Source organism: Mus caroli, unplaced genomic scaffold, assembly GCF_978045245.1.
Source record: "Mus caroli unplaced genomic scaffold, Mus_caroli_1 scaffold_7, whole genome shotgun sequence".
Lineage (NCBI taxonomy): Eukaryota > Metazoa > Chordata > Mammalia > Rodentia > Muridae > Mus > Mus caroli.
Genome location: NW_028227262.1, coordinates 99,438,219 through 99,447,402, shown reverse-complemented (window position 1 = coordinate 99,447,402; position 9,184 = coordinate 99,438,219).

Sequence of the window (9,184 nt, the reverse complement as noted above, 5' to 3'; positions counted from 1 at the left end):
CAGATACAGTGCTGGTAACTCATCAGCAACAGGGGTAAAAATTAATTCTTTAAATAAATCTAAGAATGGAGACTTCAAGTACTTAGCTGGAGAAGATGCCAGAATAAGATTTGATTTCACAAGCATGAGAAAACCCTATGGATTTTGGCTTCACAGGCATGATAAACCCTATGGATTTGGCTTCAGAGGTATGATAAACCCTATGGACAATGCATGGCTGCATTTGCATGAAGTAAATGAAAAAGAAGGGAAGAACGCCATCTTGCATACTTAGTTAAAACGTTAGACACAAACGAGCAGCCTTGTCCCATGCAGGGGATGTATGCTCTGTTCCTTATAGTTTCTGTTCTGGACGTTCTGAGAATTTCGCAATCAGCAATAAGTATCCCAGCCCTGCCTGTTTTGTGTAGACCCAGATAATCTGGCTCCAGCAGCATTGTTTTTCCATACGGCGCCTGCTGTGTCTGCCGTACCTCGTTTGTCAAATAGATGTCAGGAGCTGCTGACAGACGACATGGGAGGTGACTGACAGATGGATGTGTTGCAAGTATCTGAGAACAACATTCATTTTAGGTATGGACGCATTGCTTATGGGCAAGATGTGCCTCCCTCTTCTGCATTCCTCATTGTCTATGTCAGTGGTTCTGTGGGGAAATTTTTTTTATAATCACTTTGGTGCATATTATAACTATCTGTTGGTAACTGTGATCAGTGTGGATCATGTTTTATTTTCTACTCCTGTCCCACGCTGCTATCGACATCATAACATAAAAAAGAAACTTTGCTTTCTTTCTTTTCTATGTGCAGGACTTAACTGTGTTGACGTAACACCTGATTGGTGACCTTCCTCTGTGTATTTTTGCTGTGTTGGATCTTTCTAGGACTCCATAGCTAATCCACTTCTCTTCCTATGTTTCTCCTTCCATGTAGGCTGCTTCCCTTGAGGGTGCCTGAAATTCCAAATGAGCACATACCTACTGCACGCACCAGCCACCATGCTTCGCTGAGAAATCAAAGGATCCAGCTCCTCCCAATGCCCCGCCCATCTCTGCAGGCATTTAGTGGGCATGTGAACGTCCATCCCCAAGCAAGCTTGCTTCCCTTCCCTGCAACATTCATCTTCCTTGCTCATTCAGTTATCCATGTGTAGAGGCAATTATTTTCTTCCTCTGTCAAAGCCCCATAGGCGGTGTGCTGACTCCCCTAGAAGTCTGGATCCCGTATGGCGGTGATCCTGAGTTTGGAACAAGCCTAGCCTGCGTCTGAACCTTGGTTCTCAATGTTTACTACCCATGCCACTCTGCTGCATTTTCTCATCTTAAAAACAGTAAGATGGCTGACGAGATACTCAGCAGTTAAGGGTACTTGTTGCTCTTGCAGAGGACTCAAGTTTTGTTGCCAGGCCTCACATGTTGGCTTACCACTATATGTCACTGCATTCCAAGACATCTGACATCCTCTTCTGGCTTCTGGAGATACCAGACATGCTGGTGGTGCACATACATACAGGCAGGCTAAACATCCATACACATAAAATGAAATAAATCTTTTAAAACAACAGCAAGAAGAATAGGAGTAATAATTATATTTGACGCAGAGGGCCTCTAAAGGTTTGAATGCCTTAGGTCAGTTAGAGGTCTTAGAACACAAGAAATAATAAAAAAAAACTCACTTTTGCATCTCAGGCACCCTCTGGTGGCTTCCACTTACTTCCTTTTAAGTCTTTGCCACTTCTCACCTAGACTGTGACTGTCATCTTCCAGTTTTCTCTATCATGTGACCTGCAGCTTCTTCCTCTTTCTCCCCAGAATTACTTTAAATGAAATGTGATCATTTATTTCATTGTATCCTTCAACAGCTTCAGAGCAGCACCAAATGCAGTTGTCTGTGTGATCTCAACATCTCTCGAGGCCCTGATTTTTGCTCACGACTCCGTTTTCACTTTCTTCTTCCTTGTGTGTTCTGCAGTGTGAGAATCTTTCCATTTCTTATCTCCTCAGGCCCTCCTGAAAGCCTTCAGTTTATTCTCCAAGCCTCAGTCTAAAAGTCCTGTTTTCTATGAGCTTTCCACAACCTTCTGTGTGGGAGTCAGGATCAGCCCTGCCTATAGTTGGATTCACCCCCGTCAAAGGTCTCACCTCTCTGCCTGGAGGATTTGCCTTTAGAGCTTATTTTAATGGTAAATATGGATATATTTAAAACTGACCCATCAATCACATTGTCCTTGACTTTAATGCAGTGCTGGAGCTGTGAAAGATGCATAATTTTTATGGGTCTGTCTGTTGTAGGAGTCAGTGCTGAGGAGAGCGTGTCCTTGTAGCCCTAGCCTCTTGCTGCAGAGCCTGGAGTGCACTGGGTGCTCCATACCAGCTTGCTGAGGAGTGACTTGTCATCCTGCATGTCATCAGGAGACCACAGTGTGAATGTCATGGTTCTAGAGACTAAACCACTGAACCACGTTGACACATTTTATCCTTGCCACACTAATGTGACTTGTCTTTGTAGATCTACCCAGGGAAGAAGTGTCCAGGACACTTCTAGAAGACTCAAATTTAGAGGATGAGTAGCAGGTAGTCTGAATAATAATGAAGGCAGGGTCACTGGAACGTTTCTTGGATGCCAGAGAGGGTGGTGTGTGTATGTGTGTGTGTGTGTGTGTGTGTGCGCGCGCGCACGCGCGCGCTCGTGAGCAATTCTCATGTCTCTGGTGGCAGACCTGGGGCTTCTATTATACCAATTTTAAATCTGAGGAGACTGAGGTCTAAAGTTCCACTGTTCATATCTGGTAGAGCTGAGGCTTGCCTTCTGATGCTGGGTGTGCCTTCAGCAAAGGCAATGCTCTTTATCCAAAGTCTGAGGGCTCCCACCATATTTACCCTCCAGTGGCACTAACTGTCTGTCTAGAGGAGAGGTGGTCCCTCCCCTACTGTGTCTGGAGGCTGAAACTGAACGGAACTGAGCAGTGTGGAATGGCTGGAAACCAGCTCTTGGGGAAGAACAGTGCTGTTCTGGTGCTTCACGTCACTAGTCTGTGTTCCTGCTTTCTTCTCTGCCCTTTTCCCACTGGAGACTTGCCCTGTGCTTGACTCAGAGGATATGATGGAGCAGAGAGCAGAAAGCAATGCTTCTGTTTTCAAAAGCCTTAAGTCTCAGAGAAGGGAGTCCATTCAGGGCACGCATCATATGTCTTGGGCAGAACATAAAAGGCATTTTCTCCCCTCCAGAAGATGCCTCTCTGTCTGGAGTGGTTAGAACCAGCGGAGGCTGTGGGTTCCTGAAGCAAGTGCTCAGACCTCTCCTCCTGGCAGGGTGTTGGGAAAGAGATGCCTGGGATCTTGAGTTTCAGGAACAGCTCAGGAGAAGCAAAGAGGCTAAGATCTAAGATTCCAGGCTGTGAAATGGAACTTGATGATCAGAAGGTTTCCTAAGGTTTTAATACCCCTAATCCTCTTCTGAATATTGAGATGGAAGATGTCAAGAAGGATCAGGGCTTTATCTAAAGATTTATTTGTATGCGCATGCCTCTGTGTGTGTGTGCACCTGAGGGAGCTGGGGAGGCTAGAAGAGGGCAGCAGATCCCCTGGAATGGGAGTTGTAGGCTATGAACTTCCTGACCTGTGTACTGGGAACCAAACTCTGGCGCTCTGAAAAATTAACTTCTGTGCTATCTCTCCAGCTCAGGGCCAGGTTTTGTGCAGTTCTGATGGGTCCTCAGAAATGAAGCAAGCATTTAGGTCACCCCAAGTAGTTATAGCAGCCTGCACCTATGCCTTGTTAGAAACACTCTAGATGACATCTATGCCGTCTGCACACTCATTCCACAGGCACAATGTGGGGCGTGCTTGGATGCCATGATGGACAGTGTAGGGCATGTTTGGATGCTTTGTGTGGGGTCTTGATCCAGAAGATGTGCTGCCAGTCTAGAGAGTCCAGTGAGTTCCAGACACTGGGTTCAGGGGTCAGAAATTAGCTCTAGAGCTGGTGGGCTCCTTGTATAAACTAGTAGGCCTGTAGGGCCAACCGTCTATGAGGTCCATCATAGGCAAAAAGAGGCTAGACACAGATAATGAGTCAAGAGATGTGTGTGGCAAACTGGGGGAAAACACTGGAAAGGAGGGGGGTGCTGGACAGGAGACTTAAGAGTTGGCTTAGGGCTTCTAGAAGCTGGTTGGTGGCCCTGGTGCTTAGAAGGTCTAGGCAGAGATGTATCCCCTCTTCCTGTAATGATGTTCAGTGCCAGATGGAACACTCTAGCCTCTTTTTGCAAATGCCCAGAGCCAGGGAGGGAAAAGAAATTTGAAGGAAGCATTCAGAACAGCCTGTGCTTGATTCAAATTCACTCTTTTGAAATATTCTCTCTGGGAGCAATGAAACCTGGAAGGCAAACTCCTAGCCTTTTCCTCTAAAGAAGCAGGTTTAAACAAACTGCAAAAACTCACTGGGGACTAACTGTAGACTCTCAATGACTTTCAATGTCATCCGATTCTTTTTCCTCACTCAATGGTGTGCTGAGGGCCCAAGGGAGTAACATGAGTAGGTGCCTTCCATTTGTTAGGGACAGTTGTCTCCGCTTGAAGCTCCTCCCACTAGGTTCTCAGCATCTGAATGTTTAATTGAAGTGACCTGAAGGAGTTTGCTATTTGTAGAGGTGTAGGCAGAAATAGGCAACCCATAAGGATCCTGAGAGTCACAACAGCAGGAAACAGCAGGAAGCCATCAACTTCCCAAGGCCTGCAGTAGTGGGGGGGGGTAGCTCCTCTTAAATTAATCCCCTGAGACCCAGAGTCCTCAGAGACTCTGCCCAACCTTAGATGTGCAGGGCTTAGTGATAGCCAAAGCCACAGGACATCAAAACCAGAAGGAAATGATGAAGATAGCTGCTTCCTTTCCTCCCAGGCACTCACCAGCAAAGCCAGCTGGAAGCCACACAACAAGGGTAATGCTGGCAGACACAGCCCAGGAAGCTCACCTCCTTTCCACTTAGAACCGGCCAGGAAAGGTCAGAAAATGGATCTGGAGGTTCAGCAAGCTGAGGGTTGTTAGAAGCTCAGGCTTCATGCTTTCTCATTTAACATTCTTCCTGTGTCATTTCTCCCCAGTCTCTGGGTACAGGGTAGGTGGGTTGAATGTAATGTTCTGTGTCAAATGGAGGAGGCAGTGAGCTCTCCTGCTTAGGAACTGAGATTTTTAGCCTTTCTTCCCGATACTTCCTTACTCAGTGATGGATGAATCCATAGTTATCTGCCTAGGGTTTTAAATCCATACATTTAAATTCCATTTCCTCTGAGCACTCTAAATAGTTCCTTAGAGGCTAAAGGCTATTAGCATCCTTCTCCGGCTTCTTCTCCTCTTTTTCTTTTTCATCTCACACTCCGCCAAAGAATTACTAAGAGAATCTTCAGGGGAGTCTAGATTGTCAGATTTGAGCTTCTTCTCCAGGAAAGAAACTTGATAACTGTAAGGATCGGAGCCGAATGAGCCGAATGCAGTCACGAGACAGGTTATAAAAATAAAACACAGATCTGTAGGGCAAGTGAACCCCCAGGAAGAAATTATTATTCATCATTTTATTTTTCTTCAAAAAAAAATGTAAGCGTAGGTGCTGATATGAGGGTTTAACAAGTAAAAACGTTTGTCCAGCAAGCTTGAGTTCAAGTCCCAGAAATATAAAAAGCGGGATGCAGATGCCTTGCTCACATTTGGAATTGAAGGAAGATGAAATATTGTAACTTGTGAGTTGTTTAGGAGCCCACTGCCCTGGCCTGGGACTGAGAACAAAGCAGAACAGCCCCCAGGCATGCCAGGGCAGGGTTGTTGTTAAGGCATTCCTAAGAACATCTTGACTGTAAAGATGAAAAGGTATGCAAGGACCAGCAGGGCTATATTATCTGAGTCAACACCACCTGGCCAGAAACCTCCCCTCTGTCTACTGCCCCTTGACGCTGGGTAAAGTCATACATCAATTGGTTGCTATGTGAACAAAGATAAGCCCCCAGCCCACAGGAACAAAGTCCTGATCTTTGTAATCTTTCTGTTAATGTTTGAATAAGCCAATAGTGTGTCGCTATGCTGAATTCCACACCCCTAAGCCCCTTACCCCATAAAACCCCCTAGCTTTCAAGCCTCATGGCCGACATCCGTTATCTCCTGTGTGGGATGCATGTCAGCCTGGAGCTCCGTAATTAAACGTCCTCATGTAATTACAGCAAGAGATGGTCCTTCGTGATTTTATGGGTGCACGCCGAATCGGGAATGGGGTAGGGGCTTCCCCACTAGATCTAACAGAATCACATCACACTAGGTGAGGGACAGCACCTAGAAGCCCTGAAGCTAATAAGGGGCAGCAAGAACAAAAGAAAGTCAACTTCTGAGAAATTGTTCTCTGACCTCCATGAGCTGTTGTCAAATGTGTGTACTCACATTTGCACACACACACACACACATACACACACACACACAAGTTTTAAACATTTTTGTTTTAAATTGACAAGAAAATACATATAATAAGATGCTGGCTAGGATGGCTCATGGCTCTTGTCACTAAGCCTGATAACCTGGGTTCGGTCTCTAGAATTTACACAGTAGAGGAAAGAACCCACACCCACAAGCTTTCCTCTCGCCTCCGCACACATGCCGTGGCATTGAATAGATGCGAGATTCAAATACACAGCAAACAAACAAACAAACACAAAAACAGACGAATATAATAAAAATACATATAAGTCAGGCTTGGTGGTCCTCGCCTGTAATTCCAGAGAGTTGGGATAGGCTAGTTGAGTTATGGTCTGCTCTCTCACCCCCACCTCCCTACTGAACAACACAACAAGAGCTTTAAAAAGCAAATAAAAGAAACTAATGGAGGCCAGAGAGATGACTCAGCAGTTAAGAGCACTGGTCGCTTTTCCAGAGGACCTGGGTTCAATTTCCAGCTCACAAGTGTCTATAACTCCAATTCCAAGAGATCTGGTACCCTCACATAGACATGCATGCAGGCAAAACACCAGTGCACATAAAATAAAAATAAATTAATTAAAAATACAAAGAAAGAAAACAATGGTATACAGTTTTCACAAACACATTGTAGCTGACCTACTGTGATTCTTTAGTGCTTTTTTTGAGAATTGATTTCTAAGTGTGGATTACTGCATTCATTTTACAGCTCTCTAGCATATTAGTATATGAATTAGCAGTTTACATCCATATGACCTTCCTAATAGATAAACTGGGTGTTAGCTTTCTCACAGCTGTGACTCAAACACTCCCACAGAAAATTCTCATGTACAGTTTGTGAGGCAGGTATGGGGAGATTTTTGAGTGATGGGGACAAATAGATGACCAGGGTGAGTAGCTAGACATACAACGTTCTGTTTGGAGACGTGGCAACATTTAGTGAGCACTTCCTGTCTGAATAACACTCCTATAGGAAGAGTGAAAAACAGAGGTGAACAAAAGAGGAGGCGTGGTTCTTGCCCTCAGTGAGTGTCTGCTCACTGAAAAGGATACTAATCCAAAATGGGTGGTGAGCCAGCCTACATAAACAGCATGGCTGCTGTAACAGGGGCTGTGGCTGAGGGAGCAAGAGGGAATGTCACTAACTCTGAAAGGCAGAATGTGGGAAGACCCAGAGGAAGTAACTTCCTGGCCTGAGACAAGGGGAGGAGAGGGGTGGATCGGAGGTACCACAGGCAGAGGCAACAGCAGGGACAGTCATGACCACAGAGAAATGCAAGCCCATGCAGGGAGCTGAGGCTACGGGGTATGAAGCAGATGAATTGGCTCTTAGGAGGCCTGTGGGTTTTCTATCCCATTAGTCTTTTCTGAGGTCTCATCAGCCACCAACTAATCTATATAGTCAAAGCCATGCCAGCTGGCTCTTCACCTCTTCTTAAGCAACTCCTTTGTTTAGGCTCACTTGCCTTTTATATTTAATAAATCCCCATTAGGTTTCCTTCATTTCATTCTAGTTTTTCTCTTTTTGGAGAAAGATGAGTGAAAAAACAGCAGTGACAAGAGCTTAGAGAATGAAGAATGAGTGAGCCCTTGCACTCCCTCTTTCCCTCTGATCTGTCCCGTCTACACCTTGCTTCTTCTGCAGTTGTTGCCATGGTGTGTAATGTATTAGCAATAAGTGTAGTTGATTGCTTTCATTACGCCTATTAAATGAGGCCCTTAAAGCTCATTACCACCCAGGCTGCGCTGCATTATTCTCGCCTTCTCTACAGCTCTAGTGCTCACGTGAGTGTGTGGGCAGTCCTCCTCATTCCTGGAGAGTGAATATGGTGTGAAATTAAATGTCAAAGATAGGAAGAAAAACCGATTGGTTCAGAACTGATTTACCAATGAAGACACTTTAGAAGATGAGACATGGGTTTGTGGAAAGTTACTTGAGTTTCATGGGGCAGAGGCTGCTGCCCTCTCCCAGGAGGTTTTGTTTGTTTCTGTCTCCTGGTGTTGCCATTGCCCAGATGGGTTTTAGCAGTGCATGTGAGTGTCTCAGGAAAGAAGCTGACTGGTTATCGTGCATATAATGCTGTGACGTGTCTTTGTCTGGCTTTGGGAAACGGTGGCATCCCCAACATGGAGCAGGATTTTTTGTGTAGGCGGTGGCTGAGCTTTGCCACAGCTGGAGTTCCCAGGGACCAGGGCTGTGTCTGCCTCCATCTATCTGCCTGCTTCTTATCTGTCATGGAAATAATGCGAATTTTTATCTGAGCTATTGAATATGTGAGTCTTTTTTGTTAGTGGTTTAATTAAAACCTGATTATGACTGGATAAAATCTGCATCTTTGGGGGATATAGATGAAGATTGTTAGCAAGCTTTTATTACAATAACTTTTAGCACAGCCCCTCCCCCTAGAATTTGAATACCTTTTACTGAACTTCACTCCTGTTTTCTAAGAATCACAGCAAACCTCATTCTCTTATATTTCTTCAACTCCTAATTTATATTATTCTTCTGACTTTCGTGACCGTTTGAGTCTTGGAGACAATCTATATAAACATTTTTCAACTTTCCTTTGTTTTCTCTGAGTGTTGGTAAACATGGTTTCTTTAGCATCTCACAACCTGGATGCAGTAAAAATCAACCAGATGACCTGAGACTTGAGAATAAATGGATGAATGTTAGGGATGCGGTACAGCTGAGACTATCTTGATGTTGGAGGCTAGATCTAGCTTAGGTTTG